We start from the raw sequence: 24,848 nt of genomic DNA on the forward strand, positions 1-24,848 counted from the left end.
GTGTTCATCTGACCTGACAAGTTGTTCACAGAAAGATGGCTGCCTATGATCAAACCAGAAGAAGTGGTACAAAGTACTTTCATTAGGAGACAGTATGATGATGGTAAATTTGGAAGACTAAGTATTTACCTTAGTACAGCTTTAAGTTTTTACCACTGCCTGAGAAAGCCATCATAATTAGGATGTTTTAAGTCCTTGTTTTAAGCCAGTGAAACTTTTGTGCCGATACTGAACATATTATTAAGTGTAAGTGTAGTTACAAAGACGTAGCCAATACTTGTGTTTTAAAGATACTACTTAAGAAGGTTGATTGATATGATAGTAGTACCATCATTATATGATTAAGGATCTGACAGACTGTCAAAAGTGGGTTAAAATGGGACAACTGAAAGATGGGTGGCTCTGAAATGCTTAATCACTAACAATCACTGCCACATGTGAATAGTTTATTGTGTTAAGCTGAAAACTGGCAATTCAGGGGCAGATGTATGACTCTCTGTTAGCCTCTGAGGCTTATGCTCAGGGGCAATGGCAGCTTCAGACATTTGATTTTCTTCTGCTGCTGTGAGTCTGGAGTTTCCGGCTGTGTACGAATATCCTAATCCGCTTGCTTCTCTGTTGGCTGAAGAGTTTGATTTGTCCATAATGAGTTAGAGAGACATCTGACAAGCAGTTTGTCCAGCAGACTTGAGAGGATAGTGAAATGGAGTGGGCGTCTAATGAGGAGCTGGGGACAGTAATTTAGTTCTTACTGTATCTCAGCCAACAAAGATGTGCCTACAACATATGTGACATGTAGAAGGGTTAGCACTGCCTTCTGTTATTTGGTCAAATATTATTCAAACACCTAGTAATTCAGTAAATGTTTTTTATTTTACATTAGTAACTAAAATTAAAGGACAGTTCAGTCACCCATTATGACAACTAAGTATTCTTTGCAACTAACAGTACTTGGCCTGTCTGGTGACTAGTCTCAGCCAATATGCCATGAATGTTTTGCAACAGTGACAGCTGACAACTCTACATAAATCTCTCTTGCTTTGCTCATTAGTGATAATTCTTGGGTAGCTTTCAAACTGGAGTGTACGGTATATGTGCTGTGGGTGAAATCATCAACTGTGCTTGATGTAAGACTGATGTTCAGTTGCAGTACTCATGGTTCCTAACTGCATATTTGAGATACAGTGAAAATACAAAGCCTATTCCTGATGCACCATGTAGGGCTGTCAAAGAACAATTTAGTCCTTGCTAAAATGCTTGGTATCATGATGAATAATTTTGTCTTAATGACCTGTTTCCCTTATGTACTTCAGATTTCTCTCCTAGCAGTAGATTTGTTTTGCAGATGTAAGGTAAAATCATCTACCTATTATTCCCTTAAATCTGTTTTATCTTCTATGATTTGATCACATTTTTTTTTTAATATGGATGTCCAGGAATGTAAAGACTATATATAAAAACCCAAGGGCACTGTATATGTGTGTGTGTATGTATGTGTATATATATAAAAAAATAAAAAAAAAAACCCTTTGGAATCTGCAACTGTGGGCAAGGCTATGAAATTTTCTTTTTGGTATCAGCAATTATTACTCTGAGGGCTTTAGGTATTGCTAATGTTTTATTCTTAGCACAGGTTAACTGTAGCAGTAGGATTAGCAGTCTGTCAGTGACAGTATGTTTTGAAGCAGGCTAATAGGTTGCCAAACCTATTAAAACTTCAGGCAGGAGGTGAGGTCTGAAAACTAAAAATGTAATTGTTTAATACTGTGGAGAAGCTGGTCCCGCTTTTCAAATAACAATAACTCCTTCAGTGTCTCACAGTAACTATTATCTTCAATCTGTCTTTTAATCTTTTATGGCTTCAATCAGACCTTCAATATGTGGATTTTTTATTGGAATGATCACAGGCTGCCTGATTTGTCTGACTGGTGATTGGGACAATTATTTAAAACAGAATTTCTAGATTGGATTAGCAAATAGATAAATTAATAAGATAGTAATTTGTCTCTTAATAAGGTCTGTTTAAGTACTTTCTGGCAGTTTATAATAGTACATATCTCGGTTTATGAATAGTCATCTTTAAGTATCCATGTCTTTCCAAAAAGATGGTAGGATTTGAGCATGAGGATGTTGCAATTTGTTAGATGAACTATGCAGGGCTGACCCTGAATGAAAGAATTATTTCTGGCTACACAGAGCAAAGACCAAACCATTCAAAATATATTAACTAGGTCAGTCTAATTCAGCGGGGGGTTTGTTTGTCTTTTTCTTCCTTACTGAAAGCAATTTTATGGAAATAGCCTTATTGACAGAAGAGGCTGTTCTTGTGAAAGTGTTGGCTGCTTGGAATTTGATCTGGAAAGCCAGCTGACACACTTAAAAGCAAGTTTCTGTTTCAGCATTTATATTAGCAGCTATAAGACTTTTATCTCTTGCAGCAGAAAAAATTGTCAAATGTAGGCTCAGCAACAAAGTTTCAATAAAATGTTTCTACTAATCAAGCTAACAGCCACATAGGAAATGAATTTGAAAATTCCTTTGAGACATATTTATGTATATGAGTAATACTGTGACTTAGTTCTCTTCAGGCTAACTTTACCTGACTTCAGGCTTGAAGACTGATAGTCTGTTACATCTAGACTTGGAATTGCACAGAAGACTGAGAGTATGATTCTGGATCCATTGGATCCATTCTGGATGCATTGCATCCTCTAAATAAGTAGAGTAATAACCCATTGCTTGAGGCTGGCTCTCGAGATTTGTTGACTGTTAAGGCATCTTACCAAAGTCACCATGCTGAAAAATCTAAATTCCGGCTAAGTGAAACAAAACCTCAATACTGGCGTTGTGTTATTTGAAGCCTTTGCAACGGGCATCTGGTTTTTTTCTTTAGTGAAAATATTACTACGGAAAAGCTGTTTGCAAACTAAAATTTCCTCAAGAGGATGCTTAAGCATCTGAAATATCTTGAGTTGGCCAGCAGTGGACTAGAGCCAGTGGAGCCCTCGGTCCCAGTTCTATGAAGGGGTAACATAGGTAAATATACGGTTGTACACAGGAATGGTGCTGAATAGGCCAAAAATTATGTTGGAATCTACTGATACCAAGGGAATTTTGAGATGAGTTCAGCATGGCTTTATCCAAAATAAGAATCCACAGTCATTTCCTTCCTTGTCTCATGGAAGAAAATTGGGCTAACTTGATAGCTGGCTGTTTGAAAGGGATTACATAACCTCTATTGCTAGTGTTTTATAAGAAAACTTAATATTAACTGCTTGAACTGGTGCATACCTCTAAAATTTACTTTATAACTTTCTGCACCCATTCCTAAGAAGACTTCTATGGAAAGGACATAATGGTGTTTTAATTAACTTTGGAGGTCAATCCCACCAGATACTCAGTCATTGTTATCTGTAGGAATCTATGTTATTTCCTTATGGTTGCTTTAAAAATGACCAGGAATTGCATCTTCTGGTATTACAGAGGTGTTTGGGAACAGTGTAGTTCCATATCAGTCCAAAATATTTTGACCAGCTCTGTGTTTAGCCATGTCTCCTGTCAGTAACAATTAGTGGCATCTGTGTAAGAAAGGAACTGAACTGAAGGTGCACAGAGTTTAAAATAATTGTGGGTAACCCTTTAATCACAAGTTTATTTCAGAGAGAGCAAGTAGTGCTCTTTAAGAATTAATATTTGGTGCCTTGTGGATGATCAAAGTGCTCTAGAATCAGTCATGAAACCTGCTGCAGTTTTACTTAACAGGTAATAGTTAGGAGTGTAACAGGCTTGCATTTTTATATATTAAACTGAGGTGGATTTCAAAGCCAGTAAGCTGTAAAATCATGTATGTTGACAGAGTAGTTGCATGCATGTACAGCCTAGTCAATGACAACATTCATATTCGACATGCAAAGACTTGATATGCACAAAGGTGTGCATGTTAAAAAGTCTGGCCGCTTGGGCTGGGTCATAGGTTTATTCACAAAGATGTTTATCTTAGTAATTTCTTGCTGGAGATTGTGGGCATGTGCTCCCATTTTTATTATTGTTAGAGAAGTTCCAGTTGCAGATTTCTTTTTGTGACTTTTAAGAAATGGGTAAAAAAAGATAAGAGCTTGACTTTCAAGGTCTTCTGCTGTAATTTTAGGGCTGAGAGTTTAGAAATAATATATATCCACTTGTAAACTGATCTAGTAAAAAGAGCCATTAAGCAGGGAAGAGTAATGCATTCCAGGACATTGTTCCAACTATCTTAGCAAAACCCCCTCAATGTTTTACTTTGTGAGGAAGAAGCAAGAAATAGCAGATGGGTTGCCAAACACTCCCAGATGATGCCAGCTCTGACTAATACCAGCCCTTCCTATCTTCCTAAAACACCCAATTGTCCTCACAAACAATTAATTGTTTCATCTGTAACTGTAGCCATTTAATTATGTATTCATTGGCTTTGAAGTCATGAAACAAGCAAGTGGAAACTTTGAGAAATGGAAATAGTATTGTACAGAGGGATTGTGATTCAGTATGGAGATCGCTTCTTTTCACAGACACTGTGCAGTAAGCTGTGGAGTTTTAGTAACTAATGAAGATTCAAATACAGCCCCTTAGACTAAGTCTGATGGTAGCATGGGGAAGGACAGGAACTCTGTCAGTCATGTTAGTGGGTAAATCGAAAGGCAGCTGTAGAAGGTGCTCTCACCTTCCTCCCAGGTGGGTGTGCTTGTTACCAATCTAGTGGCAAACTGTTTAAAAGGCAGTGTGCACTTAAGGATTGATAGTAAGCCAGTGGCAACTACTGTTGGCAGTGGGCTTACAAGCAGCTCAAACAGACAGCTTTTATCTATTTATCTAGAAAGTCTATGGCTGTTGCATGAAAGCAGTGTCTTCCTAGTGTTGTCAGGACTATGAAGAAACTTGCAGGTGGACGACTAATTGTGGCCTGAGATTTGTTTTCTTTCTGACACAGATCCTAAATAAACCCAAACTTTTTCCTCAGTATTATCAGCAGCACAGGAGGAAGGCAAGTGTGCAACTCTTTGGTAGATGGAAAGAACAGAATCTTCTTCACTCACTTATCCCTGTGGTTTAGTGCTTTAGTGGTCAATTCTTTAGTAGGTGCTCTAGAAACATGTAAGATAAAGATGAGATTCTGAAGGCTTCTTAAAAAACCTTTGCTTGCATGAGTGGATTCAAGATTGTAGTTGTAGTGGTGGTTTCTCTAAGGTGTTTATGATGAGGTTAGTTGCAATGGGCTGGTAACATCTTGGAGTTTCCTTTCATGTGCCACTTAATTTTCCGTTCCAGTCTAGTGGGTGTTCACTTGTTACCACAAAGAAAGTGTAAAATAAATTAAAACAATATGGATATACTTCTCAGTATGCCTGTGATGCTTGCTACTAAATCTGTGTTGATTTCATAGAACCAGCAGTAGTGTAGAGCAATACTATACAAGTAATGATTCTTCCCAATAGCTTCTTCATGACTAACAAAAGAGCAAGAACTACTTGCTTCTGTTCATTCATTCATTCTATTGTATTGAGATATGCTGTGAGATATGTATGTCGCACCTTCCCTGCTCTTCTCCATCTGTCTTGAATAATTGGAAGTGTTTAAGACCAGGTTGGATGGGGCTTTGGGCAACCTGGTCTAGTGGAGAGTGCGCCTGCCCGCAGCAGGGGGGTTGGAACTAGATGATCTTTAAGGTCCCTTCCAACCCAAACCATTCAGTGATTCTATGAATTAGGTGCTGTCCTAGACAAATTACAGTTAATCCCTCTGTATAAATACAGTGCATAGCACTTTGTGGCATGTAATATGAAGCATTAAACAATATATAGAAGGCCATGAAGGCTTAATGTGAGTCTGTGAAATACATTTGTACTGTATTCTGAATTTGAAGAGCAAAACAGTTTTAAAACATGATAATGTTAAGCCTTATACCTATTCGGAGATTTTTGTTGTTGTTTTGCTCAACTCAAGGGTTTCTTTTTAGGACTAAGTAGTTTATTTTGGTATCCCCTCCTAACAAGGGGTTTATTTCACCTCCTTAAAGAGTATCTGGGCTTCCTTAGAACAAAACCATTACGGCCTTTTGGTAAAACTTAACAATGGAGTGGGTTTTTTGCCTCAAGTTTAAGATTATTAGCTTGCTAAACAGCTCATGCTATGTAATGTTTTAGTCTCATAAATTTCAATTTAGGATAATGATATGAAATACAACTTTTTTTTTTTTAAATGTATTAAAGGCCTAGCCCAACTCCTTTGGGGTACGTCTGGTTTTTGTTGGTGACTTACACATTTCCAGTTTTCACATTCCTTTCTTGTTCTGAATTGTATAAGGATAAACAAATTTCTTGTATTTCATGCATATTTGTTCCTGTTACCATCTGGTTTTGTAGGTGTCTCTTGTTACTTCTTTTGGTTTAAGTATCTTTTTTTAAACAGTAATGTTAACATGAGATGTTGAATGAAGAAAAAACTGAAGAATTAGGTTAATAATTGCACTTGGATTGGAGCAGGTCTAATATTTTTACTAAAGAAAAAAATGTCTTAAGTTTCTATTACTGCTGAGTAAAAAAAAAAATACCAAGCTTCTTTTGATGGAAAATTTGGTTTCTCAGATGAGAAAATGTTGGACAGTGTGATTATTATTTTGTTTTGTCAAACTGAAAACTTCTCAGGAAAAAAACCCCTTGTTTTGAAAGGGTCTGATCCAATCATATTAGTCTTTTGACAATAAACTGTATAGTGTAAAATGACCATCTGCTTTGTGAGATTTTTATTCAAGATATCTCATGCCCATATTTCCTTCTGGATTTTCAGCCAACTTGTGAGTTCATTTTGAGGCAGACATTTTTGGGGTTTTTGCCTTTTCTTTTTTTTTTTTTGGTCAAAGAAGTTGGTGAACAGAATGGCAGGATTATTTGCAGTTTATAGATCAAATTCCTGATGACTTCATGTCTGATCTCTGCTGTCTGTTTACATACTGTTATATACCCCAAAAAGCTACTATGGAATCTCTTCTGTCATTGGAACCAGTGTTCATCCCTGGTTTTGACACATGAATATTTTTGTTTGTTTACTCCCTCTTGAATCTTCTTGGATGTTACCTGCACCTCTTCTGTTTGATACCTGTCTGTGTTCTGAGATTCTGCTATTGGCCACTGTCCTCTGCTTCTGGCTATTGCAGAATATTTTCTGCTTTCTTTCCTCACTACTTTAGCAAGAACTAGTTCTTCATGTTTTCCTTTCTTGTGTTGCCTTCAAAACAACTTTAATTCTTTTGAGGTCTGCCAATATGACGTTATCAAAAGTTTGCCTTCTAGAGAATATGCAGAGTTGATGCATATTTTTTAAGACAGCGAATGTCTTTTTACTGAATTATAAACAGTGGCTTGTATTTCAAGTCCAGGAAGTTGCTATCTTTGGATAGGAAATTGAATATGGAATATCCTCCTATGAACTATTTCTGAGCGTCATGGCTGGCTATACAGAGCTGTATCATCTGGCCTGTAGTTATTTCTCTTCTGTCTTTCTATATGTCCACCGCCACTGGTTGTGACTGCTTGTTGCAATCTGTTGTCTTCCCTTAGTGTTGCTGAAACAACTCCCAGAAAGTTCCCCATGATATTTTCCAAGTCAAAATTCAAAAACAGTATTTCACTCTTCTACTTCTTCTAGCGTTGGCTTTTAGTACTGTCAGCATAGTGTTCCTGAAATGTCGCATTCATTCTCTTGGCTTATATGACTATGCTGTTTGAATTTCTACATCTCTAATCACTCTTCCGTCGGAGGATTTTTTTTGCCAACTAGTCTCACTTTCCAATACAAATACAGCTTCCCCCTCTGATGACAAGTCATATATTTGCCTGTAAACCAGAGATCTGTGTCATATTCAGTATTGAAATCTTACCCCATTACTTTGTTTGTTTGTCATGAATGGGCTGCAGAAACATGTAAAACCTGAGGTCTTTCATCTACCACCTCTCTGACTGCTGTAGAGAATCTGTCCTGCCATTCTGCTTGTCGTTCACTTTCACACTCAGGGTATTTTTCTTTAGTGAAAGCCTTTCCCCAGGACTTCATATCTAGGTGACATCTAAGAATTACACCCTCCCCCCCGCCTTTTTTTTCCTCACAGCTGGCTACTAGCTATCCAGATCAATAGTGTCTGGCCTACAGAAATTTGTCATCCGTCTTTTTATATACCCAGTCTCACTGGTTGTGATGTCTCTTTTCTTTGTGAGAGGGGAGTGATTACTTGATTACTTTGGATTGAAAGCCAAAACTGTTGTCTAAGTGACATTAAAATACTGTCAGTTTTTCCTGTTATGATACAGCTTTCCTAATTTAGCTGCACAGATCTGTTCTTCTCTAGGCTTTCCTTATTTTGTCTTAGGTATTAGAGCATCCATTTTGCAGACTCTGAGAGGTGGGAGTCTTTTTGTACTTATATTAATGCAAAATGCAGCTTCAAAAATGATTCTTGGGGCCATTGTTTGATCTCATCACCCTTTTATTAGTGTCCTTCCACTTGCTGCCATTCTGTATTCATACCCAGATTGCTTGTCTTTTGTTTTCATAGCCCTTTCTAGCTGGTTCTTGTGTTTCATTTAATTTTTGAAGTTTCTGTTTCCTCCTATTGGAGGTGAACTACCATAAAACTACAGTGATACAAACATAGTTATATTCCTATTGTAGAAGGTACACCTAATAACTATGCTAGTGAAACTTTTAAAAAGTAGACTAGGCTTAGGACAGCATGGATTTGGGGAGGTGGAGGGAAACACAGGGAATCAATTAGGCAGCACTGTTCAGCATGATCTCAGCATATTAGATGTCTGACTTGAGATGCCAGACACCTTATAAGTCTTGTTGTTGTTTGTGGACTGGGTGTTTTGGCTTCATCATACAGACTTTTAAGTGGGTGCTTCGTTAAGTTTTGGACCTTTGTGATACATAAGTATGTGTTAGTTGTTGTTGCATAGATGATTGATACATTTCCAACAGAAAAATTTCCTAGCTATAACTTTCATTTTCACAATATTGAGAATTGGCTTAAGGATTCCAGTAAGCTTTAATGCAAAGCATAAACTTGGTTCTGAGTTACTTTTTTATACATCTGAGCTGGATTGGCCATGACTCTTGCTGGAACAGCAGTACTAACAGATGTTATCCCTTGTGTAATTTCCAAAGACAGCCGCACTGGTTGACACTTTCAAATAAAAAAACCAAAAGCAGTCACGCTAAGATATTAACCGTCTTAAAATTTAGTGTAACACAGCTATGTAGAGGGAGAGGGGTTTTCTTTAAGTATGATTGTTGAAACTAATGCAATGTTATTACAGCAGTAAATTACTTTGGGGACAATAATCATGTTTGAGTCAGACCTATGGAATGACATAATAGAAGTTGTTCTCAGTATTCATTCCTGTTTATCAGGCATAAATAAAGTATATTCTTATTCTACATAGCAGCTGCCTTACACTTGTACAGCTGTGAATGCACTTCTGAAGGTAGATTTTTCTTTTTTCTGACATAGTGATGATCTATTAGGACTCAGAATAACCAGGGATCTGTTTCTGTATTTGTGGGGTTTTTGCTATTCTTTACGGCTAGGTCCAAATTTTACTGACATATTGCCGAGATTTGATCTCTGAAATGTGAGGTTTCTATTTTCTCCTGCTAATTTTCTGATGCTAGCCATTGTCAGCCAAGATTCCAGATTAAATAGCCCATTTCTATATTTATTTGACTACATTTGGTGTGTTATGTCAATCAGAAAGTAGTTTGGCTTCCAAAACACTATTCTAGCTCAGAAAAGAAACTGATCCTTTTCAGAGCAGACAGGATTTTGGGTTTTTTTAAACACCAACCAAGATTTATATATAGCTTTTTGTTTTAGTTGGCTGCATTACTTATTAAAACTTAGCACTTCTCTCTCAAAGCCATCACCTCAAGAACTTTAATGTGAACTAAAAATCAAATTTTTATTTCCTATCTACAAGGAAGACAATTTTTTTAAAATACTGAGATCAGAAAGGTATTATATTAGTCTCTCCTTGCTTCCTATTGTGGAGAAAATGATTTGGAGTTCATTGCACATAAAGCACCATGATCAGTGACAATTGCATTTGAACAGAATAAACCTTGCAGAAAGCTTATTATTCTGGAGTATTGCAGTTAACTGGACTTGAGTTTACTCTGCAGTTGCTTTCTTAACATCTGTAGTAGAGGGGAAAGAGAGTAGTACATCCAAATGGCATGCCTAAGAAAGGAATGTAAATTATCCTTTCTGTTTATTTGCCTTTAAAGCCTGTCTGCTAAAGTTCTTAGCATTCAGATACCACCGTGAAAGGTGTATTATAAATAATACAGTATCTTTTCACAATTTTAGTCAAAATAGAATATGTCCTCACCCGTTCTAAACTTCTCCAAATGCTATTATTATATAGAAGCATAAAAGACTAAACAACAGAGATGTGGAAAGTCGTTGACTTTAAAAAATTTAATGAAAAGAGGGAGTTTTGTGTTTTGTAAGACCCATTCCTCCTGAGCAAATGATATAGACAAAATCAAATTCAGAGGAAGAGCCTGGCTGCTGCTATAAAATAGGTGAGAATTTCCAGTTCATACGTATACTGATGCCTTCTGTATCTTGCCAGGCTGTATGTGTTGCACTGGAAAAGGTTTATAATGTTTAATACAGGAACACTTTATCCACAGCAGTTGGACTTGGATTGATGTTGGCATTGTATACTTAAGCACACGTTGAATAAACTTAGCTGTGCCATTTTAACAAGCTAGTGTCTTTAGATTAGCAAGAAATAGTTGCTACTTGACCTTGCCCGAGTTGCTTTGCTATTCTTGTTTTTTCCAATTTTGGAATGGAGACAATACTGTTTGTCCATAAATCTTACAATATTCTGAAAGCTGGTAAATGTAGTCACGCTGTCATGGCCAACATAAAACAGCTAGACATGAGATGAAGAGAAATACTGTGTTATTCAAAGAGCCCAGTTCCTCAGTCTTCCAAATCTTTGATACAGGCAACAATCTCAAACTCTGAGACAGCTTGTATTACATTTGGGAGTGTAAAATAGCCCTCTGGCCACCTAAACACAGCAGTTTATATGAAAATGAATGATTCATTGAGGGGGTTTATTCTTCATAGTGGGTTATTTCTTGTTGCAGAAAAGATGGCTGGCTAGTTCTTGGTATTAAATGTTTTATCTGACTTGGCCCTTGTGAACATCCACAAGGTTGATCCTCCTTTGCATTATAATTTCAAGTGGGATAGACGTCTCTCACCCCAGCACTGGTATAGTTACACAGCAATGATGTATGTCCTACAGACATATCTTTGCAGAGGAAGAGTAATGAGCAATGTTGTAATGAGGCACTTGTCCTGTGACAATTGGTAGCTTCAGTTAGGAAAGGGGAGCAGTCCCTGCAGTAACTTCAGTAGTATTATCAGTCAGTAAGGATGGCAACCTTGACCGGCTCCTGGTGTATTTCTAAAGACCCAGCACAGACTCCTCAGAGTGAGGTGAGAATAAGCAATAGGACTCTCAAGACTGTAGCCTGAACTGGGCAAGGGAATAACTTTGTTGGAGGGCGGAGTGACAACTTGGTAAGCTGTCCTTGTTGACCAAACATGTGAAGTAATCTCTGGTAATTCAGGATGTCAGTTAGAGCATTTCTCTATGAGAATACTAGTGTCTGAGAAAAGATGTGTTGGTAACTGTTTTGTCATGGAGGGAGGGACGTGTATATCTCATATAAGTTCCTCATCCACTACAGAAAAAACCACAAACTGCAGCTTTGTTGTCAACTCCTTATTGCTCACTTGGTTTTCTTCTCTATCCTTGACCAGTCTGAAAAAAAACCCTAGTCTTGTAAGATCTGGAAAATACCATCAGCCTACTGTCCTGGAAAGCAGCTCTTGTTTTGTTTGTGGGGTTTTTTTTGGTTGGGCTGGTTTGGGGGGGTTGGGGGAAGGAGGGGGAAAGAGGAGGAGAAATGATGGTTCTCAACGTTCTTAAGACCTGAAACAGGCTTCCTGTGTAAAACTGAGAAGATGAAGACCCCAAGACTAAACTGCTTGTATGATCAAAGTGAGATACTATTACTAATTGTTGTAAAGTGCAAGCTGATTCTGCATGGTTTTCAACACAGTTACCATTGGAGTTAAAACTCTGCATACCTGTGGACAGTATGAGAGGTTAGTAATACAGATTAATGAAATAAAATGTTAAACACAATCCACAGCAATTTATCTTTCTCCTTACTCTTAGCTGGTGAGCAGCTAATGAAATGGAAGTGTGTTTACATCTGAAGCTGAGCTGTATGCATGCTAATGGAGTTGATATTTTCCACAGAGTACAGAATGATGGTCAAATTCTAGCAACTTGCCAGCATGCTAGGCAAGCGTATGGCTTTAGGTAGCTCTCAAACACCATCGCTCACAGTTTAAGTATCTAAGCCTCTAAATTCTGGTTAACCACAGGTGCCACAGACAATTAGTTGCAATTTATATAGAGGTTAGGTCTCATTCTAATAGCAATTTTATAAAAATTCAGCAGGAGTCAGTCCTAATGTTGTGCAACATAATAGTAGGATAAAATATACTCTAATCCATATTCCCTTCAGTCCACCATTATGAATGCATTTCAGCTGATATATATTGGCTATCTTGAAAACTCTACCTATATTCTTTTTATTTTTACTGTGTAATTACACTCTGTTCATTGTGCGTTCTTGGACAGTATAGTCCGTTTCATACCAGAACTGTAAAGTAAGGGGTCATTTGCATGGTATTTAGCAGGCAGACCCAAGCTTGCTCTGCCTGTGCCTTGCGCCAGGTGGATGCTGGCCAGCTCTGAGCAGAAGCCATGCAACGCAGAGATGGACCTCAGCTAGCACGCTCTTCTGAGAAGCCGATGATAGTATCTCAGTCCATACAGGCACATTAGGGTGACGCTGGCTTACATCACAGACCTGCAAACACATGATGTGCTGTGCATAAAATCTAAGGTCTGAACTTAAATAACTCCTTTTTCTAGTGTCGGGATAAGGTTAGTACACGAGGCAAATTTCTGCTCTGCCTCATTCAGTGTCAACAGATGTTAATCTTAGAGCATCCTCCCCTCCCTATTATAAATTCTTTCCTGATTAAGTGACACTGTTGCTGATTTGAACTGATGTGATTAGGGGTCTTATCCAAGGTTTGACATATAGAATGAATTTTTAAGTATGGAAGATACACCCTGTAAGTGACCAGGTTTCCAAAAGAGAGGTGGTGCAAAGAACGACTAGAAAATCTAGCTCCATTGCATTGTGTCAGGTTGTGTCCTAATGCAGCTGTTTCTTCAAGTGACAAAAGCCTCTTTTTGGTGGGATCACAAGTGCCTGATGTTTTTCTGAAGTGTGTGGTTTTGAGTCATCCTTTGTTTTTTCCAGTGTATCTTAGTTATTACTTCATCTTCACCTGCTGCAAGAAAAGTTCTTAAGATACTATTTTTCAGTCAGTTTTTAAGTATGAAGCTTAAGCCGGATCAGGTTAACTGACCTGACTAAGATAGAACTTTCATTTATTTGGTGTCACTGCTTCTCTCCTCTCTGTGACAGCTTGGATGACTTCTTCAAAAGATATGACTGAAAGAGAATGTAGAAAAGATCTAGAAAACTGAGTGGCATCAAGATGAATTCAATTTCATGTTAAACCTTTACTTGTGTTATGAGACTATCAAGGTTATTTAAGGTTATTTAGGCCTGAGCATGGGATGTTTTATAAACTTAAGTTCTAGTTTAACTGAAAGAGTTTAGGAATGTATGGTATTCGCTGGAGGGATCAGTTGTCCTCTCCTTTTGAAGGAGCAGTGAAGTGAGGGCTGATATTTTGCTGCCATTTGTCCAGTACCACAGGTTGGGCATGAGGAACTGAAAATTGTGGGGTCTGCAAAGAACGTTTCCTACCTTGCAAGGGAAATGAACTTAGTATTCTTTTTTCAGCTGTCCTACAGCTACTAATGAGCTTTATCTTTACACAGTACTATGTACAGAGGATAGTCCCTTGTGAAATGTCATTTGAAGTGACATTGTGTGTATTTACTTTATTTCTTTCAATTCTGCTGTCACAGGTGAACATATTGAGTCACTTCACAAAACAGAGTTTCACAAGCAACTCAGGTTTTTTTAAATAAATGTTTTCCATGTTATAAAAGAGTATATATAGCCCATGGACTCATCTGTGTGCACTGAGCAGCAGAGCTTTATATGCCTTTTGCACAGGTAGAACAAATGAAATAGAATTCTATTCCAGACACAGGATAAACAAAGGTGATTAAATGGTGGTGATAGAAATGTCATGAGGCTTGGAAGAGTGAAAACATTGCAAATAAACAGGAATACAACCTTTCCAGAGTTTGGCAACATACAGGAGCGTATGCAATCAGTGAAAGAAGATAGGTAATGAGTTTGCACGTCTTTGTTGCAAAGACTTATAGTCAAATACAAGTAGCAGACTTCATGTCGATTTACTTTTTACCAAGTTCAGATAGCCTCTAGAGTTCAATGCCATAAAGCACTTGGTGCCAAAAGTTTCCTAGAGAAAAACTTTGCTCTGGAGCAGATGATATTGCCAATGAACAGGTGGGATAGGGAGTTCAATGGATTGATGCTTTGACTCCTAGGAGAGCATGATTTCATAGGAAATTATGAAATATATACTAGTTTTATATAATTATGTGTAAAGATTTATTAATTAACTACATATTTGTAGTTAATGTGTAAGCATTACTAGTATTATCTTACTTCTATAATGCAGTAGATACAGTACTTTTCATTGGAAATGATTGTTCAGCCCTGCGGCCGAGAACACGGAGCTTCCTAGCTGGTACTGCGTACCTTCCCGGCCCTGGGGCTGCTGAGCGGCCGGGCCGTAGCACCCGGGGCGGGCGCCCCCCGCGCAGCCCGCCGCGCCGGGCCTGAGCCTCTGCCGCCCTCTGGCGGCAGGAGCGCGGCACCACAGGCCGCTGTCGGCGGGCTCGGCCCTAGGGCAGGCCCGGCTGCTGAGGGCTCGGTCCAGCCGGGTCTCGACCCCCAAGGGTGGGGTTTCCCCGTCGACTACCTCCTCCATTGCTTGGCTGTGGGAGGTGGCAGGTGCTTGGCTCCTACCAGCTGTTCTCGGCGGGGACTGTTCTTGCCGGGCAGCGTTGCAGCGAGCAGGCTGAGACTACCAGGAGACTGCAGCTTTGGCTCAGACTTGGCCGTTTCCAGGCACACCCGTGTCTGTGTTTTTCTGAGGACACCACGCTGTTGCCCCAGCTTTGTGTTCATAATGTTTCTGTTTGAAAGATAATTGAAGCAGCTTTAACAAAGTACGTACTTAAGTCCAGCACACAGTCTAGATTGGACAGTAGGAAAAGGTTCCTCACTGAGAGGGTGGTTGGTCACTGGAACAGGCTGCCCAGGGAAGTGGTCATGGCACAAAGCCCATCAGAGTTCAAGGAATGTCTGGATGACACTCTTAGTCATGTGGTTTAGTTTTAGGTAGTCCTGTGAGGAGGAAGGAGTTGGACTTCATGATCTTCGTGGGTCCCTTCCAGCTTGACATAGTCTATGATTCTATTCCTAGTTCAAATCAAAGGTGTTTGTTCCCTCTTACAGCAGAACTGTAAAGAGTGCAATCACAAATGTAGCAGAGGTAATTTAGAGAAGGTTCTAGTGTTGGATGTGACTGGTGTAACTACATCATACAAATTAATAGAGCGGTCCAAATAAACTAGAAGGTAGATGTGGTTTTTGCATGGCTGCCAGGTGGGCATTTGTTCTAACGAACAAGTTTTTACCTAATAGCACATGTGACGCTTTGCTCCGTATAGAACGTGACGAGAAGGCAACCAGTAATTGCAAAAGAAATTGTGCCAGAAGCAAATCGGTGCCACTGGTGCAAGAACAGGGGAACAACACACATATTTTAATACAGAATCATCAAGTACTTGTCACTCCAGCCTTTTGTATTTTTAATCTTAAATTAGGAGAGGAAAATGAAGTTTAAAAGACCTTGTTTGACGCTTGACGTCAGGCTAGAAAGAGTAATGCAGGAGCTTTCTGCCCAAGATTTTCTAGTGATGTTACTCACAGGAGTGTCCCAGTTGGGTAAGGCAGTCTCCTGAGTAGTCACAGTTATTTAGGACTTTGTAGGTCAAAACTGCTAAGCGTGTTGCACTGGCACTACATCTGCCTGACAATACTGTGGTAAACCAGCTCTGTCCTCCTTTTGACCTACATGAAAGTTACAGTGGTTTGTGCCTCTCTGCTGTTTACGTGTTGGCTGAATCTCTCTTTTGAAATGCATATGATGCACAACTGACTTTCATACAGCAATGTGAAGAGTGTTTCTTGGTTCTGTGCTTGCAAGTTGTCAAACATATTGAACTTAATTACCTTGCAGTTAGGGTGAGCAAGTTTAACTCACTGAAAAACCTCAGTAAACTCAAACCAGGGATTCCCTGAAGTTCTGTTTGTTGGGTTTGGGTTTTATTTTTTACCAGAAGAAATGAAAATTTATCCACGTGGTGTCTGTACCAACACAGAGGGAATATTGTCACAAATCCAGACAAAGTGAGAATGTGATGGGTAGTTCAGCTAATTTTAAGGAACAAAATGAGGAGATGGCAAAGTCAGACACTTTCTTTTATGTGGAGAATATGTTTGTGGTAACATGTTTTATAGGCTGTCAAAAAAACTACATCTGGTTGGGCTTAGTGCGCTTAAAGTTGTAGGGAAAACAAGATACTACTTGCTGAAGTGTGTGCTGGACTCTTTTTTTTTTTTTTTTTTTAAACGAGTGTGGTGAGATTAAGGTCAGTAAGTATGAAGGAAAGGCTTTTCATCTTATCGTGGAAGATGTTAGAGCTTTGAGTCTGCAGAAGACAGAAGCTAGGTCAGTAAAGCCTGGAAAAGAATTTGAAGCAGAACTTATAACTACTTTTAACCTACTTAGCAGTCTTGGAGGCAAAGAGAAGGTAATGAGAACAGTGGTGGTTTTGAGATTTACAACAGCATCCCTGCACTGTAGGGAGGGGAGTTAGTTGAAGGGAGCAAAAAGAGATGAGAGTCCGTAAGAGAGGTGGCAGGAGTGGGACTTCATCCCTATTTTACCTCCATGACATAGGTATTTCTGAAGTCTTAGTCCCTCTGTGCAACTGTGTACCATCTGAAGAAATTTCCCAGTACCCTAGCATCTTCAGTTGGCAAGGACTAATATTGGTTTTTCTGTTCTTCATGTGAAGTTTTAACTCACCACACCAGAGTGTTTGCTTCTGCCCCAAAAGCCTGTGCTTTTAATCCCTAATCCTGGGATTGAATTAAGACCTGAAGCATGAGGCTTCTGTTCTTTCCAGTGCTTTTGTTGCTGCAGGCTTTTAGCTGTGATTATGACAGATAACTTGGCCAGTTGGGCCAGAGGTTTTGAGTGCTGAAGCACTTAATTTGCCTGGCACTCCAGTAAGCAAGAGTGTATCATGCCATGAGGGCACAGTGTACCTGCTCAGGCAGAGACTACCCATTTTGGAGCTGGATGCACTGTCACTGTATCAGCACGCTGTTACAAAGCCCCAGGTGATTCAGCTTGCTGATGTGCAGCTCTATGCTGTCTCTGCTTTTGGGTGGGAGCTGCAATCTGGCTGTGGTACAACTCCGCCTTGTCCAGAAGGGCTAGCCCAGGTGTTTCTGCACTGAGCTTTATTGTGCCTTACGGGCACAAAAAATAGGTGCTGGAAAGCACACCCCTGCAAAAAAAGGTGCTAAAACAGCAATAGGACATGCTGGTTTTACTCATATTGCTGAAAGCTGAGAGCATGTTACGGTCAACAGCTCACATATCCTATCTTCTTGGCCTAGGAGACAGTTATGACTCAAGTTCTCACTCCTGCATTTGCATTGCAATTTATGCTTCTGCAGGTTTACTCACATCACTTGTTAAAAAGTGCAGCATACCAGCTTTCATCTCCCCTCCCCCCCACTATAATTAGCTCAACTGCTACAGATTTTTTTGACCCTACATATTCATTTGATCCTTGTCAGCACAAATACAGTAATTTAGTTTGCATGCAGCCTCATGACTAGGATGAATAGTCCTTGCTGCACTTAAAAGGAGAAGCAGCATATGGGTGAGCAGGAGGCTCCCAGCTAATGGAAAGTATATGCTACAATAATCCTAAAATGACCTTCCTTCTAGCAGATTAGAGTACCATTTGGAGACATGGGAAGCTCCCATTTTTGCTGTGATCTGAGCATCTTTTCCTTAATATATACATTCATTCTTTACAGACTATCCTCTTCTAGGTGGCAAGATGTGATTCTTGGAAGAAAATTAAGACTCTCTTTTTAGTATCCCAATTAAAAAATGCATATGTGGACTGAGAACCACTCACCATCTTTAAAAGGATGTAAGTTTGAACTTTGCCTGTGTGCTCTGGGATCTAAGGACATGTCCTCTGCAAGACCTGAAACATTCATCATCCAATAAAATGACATGGGGAGTAGGCAGAATAGGAAGAATTTGTTTACTGTTTGTATCAAACTGGTTACTACCACTTTGTAAAAGGATGTTATTGTTAGTTTTTAAAAAGCAGACAAGCAAACAAAACTTCCTGCATGGTGGCAAATGGGTTGTGCAAAGTAATTTAGCTCTTCTCTTGCAAAATGGTAAACAGCTTTGCCTTCTAGCAGCATTCAGAGGATCAGTCAGAATCTTTCTATTGTGGAGTTTGAGTAGAAAGTGGCAGCTTTCCCTAAACTAATTGTAGTTATGTCTTGGAGATTTCTTTCTCTCCTCAAAGACTTCAGTAGAGGACTGAAGAAGATATGTTTTCCTCTATAATTCATGTTGCTCTGAGATACTATAAACACATGGTAGTCTTCTGGTGATGTGTTGGGTTAATTGCTCACCTAGTCCTGTTGAGGACTGTGACATGTCTTCAAGATGATCTAGTAATTATAGGATGGGTGACAGTAAAAATTAGGAACTTTCTTTTTTCCACTATTCCCTTCAGAATTGTCATGTGACATAAATGAATGAAATTAATACTGCATCTCCACACTTCTCTGGGAAACTGGCTTTTCCTCTCATATCTAATATAGTATTTGTTTAAATTTTTCTTGAAAGTTATCATTAAAGTGGTATCTTCCATAGTAATTTAGCAGTAGCAGTCTAGAGGTAACACTCTAGTCTGGTCTGTCCTGAAGGCAGTAGTTATTGACTACTTCCCTGATGCACCCAAACTTGTGCTATTTCTTTACTAAAATACTGTGCTGGTTCTTTGAAGGGCAGGTACTCCTTCTAATTTGCTTCTAGGGCACAATAATAACACTCACAAATATACGACTTTTATTATTACTTACAGAAGTATAAAAGTAAATTACTTGGAGAAGCATGAACAAAAGAATGTTGCAGTTTCTCAGTTAAGTACCAGCCCAGAAGTTTCAGCAGAGATAGCTGTGTGCTGTAGGTTATCTGCTTAAATACATTTGACAGCGAAGGAGTAGAAGCAGTGTTGGAGGGCAGGTGAGTGTTTCTCTGTGGTCCAAAATGTGGGGTTCAGACAGGGAAGCATAACCTTCATGAGAAGAAGTTTCTGTCAATAAAACCAAAATAGTCTTAATACTGTTAGGGTACCATGAAATATATCACTATCACAAAGGCTGATCCGTATTTGTTCTATTACCTTCCTAATAACCAACAACAGTCATTCCCATATGCCAAACTGGTGGATTGGTATGCATTTCATTAGTCTTTATGTAGAAGTCTTTTAGGCCTTCTGAGCTACATTTGCTTTTGAGTCTGTTATCTTTCCCTTCTGTCCCAAAAAGTGAACAGGGGAAGAGAAGCACAAAAGGTGAAAAGAAAATAGCATGAGACTTTCCACACAGAGCACATGGAAGAGGGCTCAAGTTAGTAAGCCATCTTTAAAATAGGGAAGCTGTAGTATAGCCACTTGAAAAAAACGCAACCAAACAAAAAAGCCCCAAAGCCAAATGCTTGCTTTAAATTTAATTAAGTGTACTTTTGAAAGGAGTCTCATATGCTTTCCTAGCAGCCATACAGTTTTGCTGAAAAGGCATCAGCTGATTAAGTAATATGCAGATCAGTTGCATTCCAGCATGTGCCTTTCAGTCTCAGTTGCGTAGTCAGATGGCAGTCTATTTTTATCCAAGGTTTGTCACCAAATGGGATAAAGGGGCTCAGCTGACTGACAGGGAAGCTTAAATTTTTCCAGGCCTGTCGGGAAAGCATTCTTGTAATAAGGGGAAACCTTGCAATATGCCATTTCCCAAACACAGGGCTGACAGGAGCTAAGGCTCTTAAATAAATGGATCAGCTGTCTTTACTCAGAAGCTGTGCAGAAATTATAAACCATCTGTTCTCCTGATTGTCCTTAAAGGATAAATGAAAATTAAAGAGAATTTTGGCCAGGTTTTCTCCTTCATTCTTTCTGATGAGCTCTCTTGCTGGTAGTTCACCATGCAGTTTTTAAGACAAAAATTATTAGTGATGCCACTTAACCGCTTGCTAGACACTGATGTTGTGGTTAATGAGGCACAAGGTAAAGTGCCTAGATAGGTGAACAATATAAACACAGAGAATTTTATAGATGTAACATGGAGGAGAGGTAATTCATGTCTAGTAGCTGATAGGATCTTTCATAAATCTTTATTTATCCTCCACAAAGTGGTGTTTCTCAGGGATCGGTATTGTGACTGATGCTGTTTGACATCTTTCATGACATGGACAGTGGGATTGAGTGCACCCTCAGCAAGTTTGCCAACAACACCAAGCTGTGTGGTGCAGTCGACACGCTGGAGGGGAAGGGTTGCCAGCCAGAGGGACCTTGAGAGGTGGGCCTGTGTGAACTGCGTGAAGTTCTACAAGGCCAAGTGCAAGGTCCTGTACGTGGGTCAGGGCAATCCCAAGCACAACTACAGGCTGGGTGGAGAATGGATTGAGAGCAGCCCTGAGAAGGAGGACTTGGGGGTAATGACTGATGAAAAGCTCAATGTGAGCTGGCAATGCATGCTTGCAGCCCAGAAAGCCGTGTCCTGGGCTGCATCCAAAGAGGTGTGACCAGCAGGTCGAGGGAGGTGATCCTGCCCCTCTACTCCGCTCTGGTGAGACCCCACCTGGAGTACTGCGTCCAGCTCTGGGGGCCCCAGTACAGGAGAGACATGGAGCTGTTGGAGCGAGTCCAGAGGAGGGCCACGAAGCTGATCGGAGGGCTGGAGCACCTCTCCTATGAGGACAGGCTGAGAGAGTTGGGGTTGTTCAGCCTGGAGAAAAGGCGGCTCCAGGGAGATCTAATTGTGGCTTACCAGTACCTGAAGGGGCCTACAGGAAAGGTGAAGAGGGACTGTTTATAAGGATGTGTAGTGGTAGGACAAGGGGTAATGGCTTTAAGCTGAAAGAAATTTAGATTAGATGTTAGAAAGAAATTCTTTACTGTGAGGGTGGTGAGGCACTGGCACAGGTTGCCCAGAGAGGTTCTGGATGCCCCATCCCTGGAAGTGTTCAAGGCCAGGTTGGATGGGGCTTTGGGCAATGTGGTCTAGTGGAGGGTGTCCCTGCCTGTGGCAGGGGGGTTGGAACTAGGTGATGTTTGCGGTCCCTTCCAACCCAAACCATTCTGTGATTTTAATGAGAAACAGGAAACTTGTCAGGACCATCAAGGAAGGTATCTGAAAACAAGACTCAAATTAAGCAGTCTTGCCTTCTGTCTGTGCCACAGATACATAGAAGAATCTGAAGGACAAAGGCTGTGGATTAAAATCTTAAATGGATAAGTGCCAAGCAAATCCTAAAATGGGTTAAGCCTTTCTAGCAGGCAGTGGCTGACATGACAGCATCTGGGTCCATGTGCTTGTTGGTCCTTTTGAAATTCTTGAGTAACTGTTTATGCATTGCACTTAGTTTCAGGGAGAGCACCCCTTGAAACCTTGCACATTAATTAACCCAGGATTTCCACTATGGTTCAGCAGCTGTATAATTAACAGCATACAAGAACTGGAAATGAAAGGAGAACTTGTTCCAGAGACCTAGGTGCACACTCTGTTTAAACTAGGGCCTGGAGCTTGGTCATCTTGAACTAATGCAAGCTGTTCTCTGTTGTACAGGACCACTTTTGGCCCTGAATATTTAGCAACTTAGTAGTCACTGATGCTTTATTTTATTATGTGTGTATTTGGCAGAGTAAGGATAAAAGCTCAAAGATACCTGGAAAAGGCTAGGAGATCCATGAAAATTTTCCCTGGGGAGCCTGTGTGTCCAGACACAGGTGGTCAGACCAGGGAGCTAGTGTGAGTGGTGTATGAAAAGACAAAATGTGATTTGTAGGATGATGTTTCTGGCAGATCTTTGGTTTAATAAATCTCTCAGTTATTTTTAGCTTTGTCTTACTTGATTTGCATTAATCATACTGATAAAACAGTCAAAGGAGGAATAATAGAAAGTCTCTGGTCTGTATTATCATGCCTTTTTGGTCTGTAGTGTTCAAAGTGTACATGGGGTAATGAAATAAGAATACTTACTGGGGGTTTTTTATTAAGAAGCTACAAAACAGCAGGTGCAGATTTGCCAAGGAAACTTAAGAGATTTCTCTGATGTGATTTGTGCTTCTGATCATTACATGTTGTGAGAGTGGCTACATTCAGCCTTAGCCAAAAAAACTCCACTTGCTCCAGGATAAAAATAGAGCTTTAAAGAAGGCAAATTATCTTCTGACTATTCCAGTCTCAAGGTATTCAGAGAAGCTCCCATATGTCACTAACAAAGATAAGATGTATTAAACAGCCAGTAAATTCTGCTATACAGAAAGTGATTTCCACATAAATTGATTGAGATGAGGGAACTCAGGATATTTATGTACTTGTTGCTATTAAGTGTAAAACCAGTAGTAACTGCTTGCATGTTTCATACAATAATAATAATAATTAATAATACCTCCTTTCTAATTCATAGCAAGAAATTGGAGCACGGGAGAGCAAATTTCTAAACGTACCAGGTAACTCAAACTTGGACAGTACTTGAATAAAAAAAGATAATGTTCAAATTAACCATGGGGTATGGATGCTGATTACTTCAGGCCTCCTTGTTAAGGCCAATATGTGAAATATTTTATAGCAGTGATGGTCTAAGAATACAAGCGAGATAAAGCTTGTAGGGAGGGAGAAAATTGTTACGCCTGCTGCAGATGAGATTTCAGATTGAAAGCTATAAATCCTCCTGTTCCTTGAAAAAGAGTGTTGCTGGAAATATGGTAGATCCTATTTTCATTTCTGATAGTGGGTGGTAGTAGTATTTGGCATTCAGCTGTCCTCACTTCTTATGTAGATAGACTAGTTTTACTGGGGGAGAGAAGAGTACTCTGGCCCTCTTTGATCCCTCTACTAAGAAAGCCAACAAGACTTCCAGGTATGATGGTGGGTTTTGTGTGTGTGAGATACAAACGCCTGTTTATTTTCCATAAAGTAATAAGTCAGCAGATGGTAAAGGTTTTTATCCATGCTGCTGTAGCTGGATTTGTACCAACAAGTTGGAGGTGAAAGGTACCATATGGTACTGTTAATCCCTGAAGCATTCGTTATTCCTAAAATAATTTTCAACACCTTTTAGTGTTGACATCTCTCTTGCATTAATGTCCATGCTTATTTATGTGGACAATGTTCAGATGAAGTGTAACTTAGGTTTGTGTTCTTTTTATGTGAGTGTTCTTGAGATTCAGTGCCAACTAGAAAATTAATTGCCCTTGGATAGTGAGTTGGGGGCTTATGGGAAATGAGTTTGTCGTCTCATTGCAGGCTCCAGTGGATATGGACTGTCACGGGCAGCCTTAGCAGAGAGGCAAACTGCAAATAAGTGTGATAACTTGGGAAGTGATACATGTTCTGGTGGATAATATCTGATCATTACCACAAAAAATGTTTTATTGTGAACAATGGCCAGTGCTTCTTTTCACTGCTGGCAAGAATCTACCAGACTGGGATGAGACTGTTCTGAGGTTCTGGGAGCAGGGTTTATTTATGATACAGGGAGGATATTAAAGATTGGACCTTGATGACTGCATGAGTGGGTGGCAGTTTTGGAGGGGGATGCAAAGGAGATCATCAGTGTTGAAGGAGTTACCTAGACAACAAGATTTTGAGACTAGCCTGTGATGAACTCTGGACCCATAGGACATGCTTAGGGATTCAGTGGCTGGATGTTCTTCAAGCTAGTAGGTGTCCAGAGGGGAATGTTCAGCCAGCTTTCTGCAGAAAGCATCCTAATTGCAACACACTGCCTCTAGAAAGGGATGGGAGCATGTTTAATTTGATCTTAATGAAATATGTTTAACATGACTGTATTACCACTGAAACAGCTTCTGCTTCAGTACAGATACTGCATGGGTAGGTGCAAAATACTGCTGCTTGAATTAAGGCTGTTTGGCTGAACAGTTATATCTTCTGAGGAATGTTTTATATTATAAAGACATGTGAGTAAATACCATTTATGTACAAAGAAACAGAAACAGAAGCTTTTAATCTTCAGAAACACTTTGCAGCAGATTTTTCATAAATGTGTCAATGTCTGAGTTGACAAGTTGCTTATTAAAAGTGATAGGCTTAAGCATTCCAGCGTGATTTAAAGAAATACTTTCAAAGCAAGAAAAATGTGAAAACTTATGCTGGCACTTTGAATAGAACTGCATTTATTCAGTCTTCCTTTAAGAAGCAAAGACTATATGAGTAGTTAATGTCTTCTGCAGAGCAGTCAGTCATGGAACCAGTTTCTATAGTAAACGATGAGGAGAGTT

General features: G+C 39.6%; 1 long non-coding RNA gene across 1 annotated transcript in view; it reads left to right on the plus strand.

Annotated features, from left to right (window-relative positions):
* The first annotated feature begins 1,275 nt into the window (after positions 1-1,275).
* Positions 1,276-24,848, plus strand: part of LOC142603920 (uncharacterized) — a 35,054-nt gene continuing 11,481 nt past the window's right edge. Inside the window, exon 1 of the long non-coding RNA XR_012837798.1 lies at positions 1,276-1,352. This is a non-coding gene — a long non-coding RNA (uncharacterized LOC142603920). The remainder of the gene's footprint in view (positions 1,353-24,848) is intronic.

This window comes from Balearica regulorum, chromosome 1, assembly GCF_011004875.1.
Source record: "Balearica regulorum gibbericeps isolate bBalReg1 chromosome 1, bBalReg1.pri, whole genome shotgun sequence".
NCBI classification, from domain to species: Eukaryota; Metazoa; Chordata; class Aves; order Gruiformes; family Gruidae; genus Balearica; species Balearica regulorum.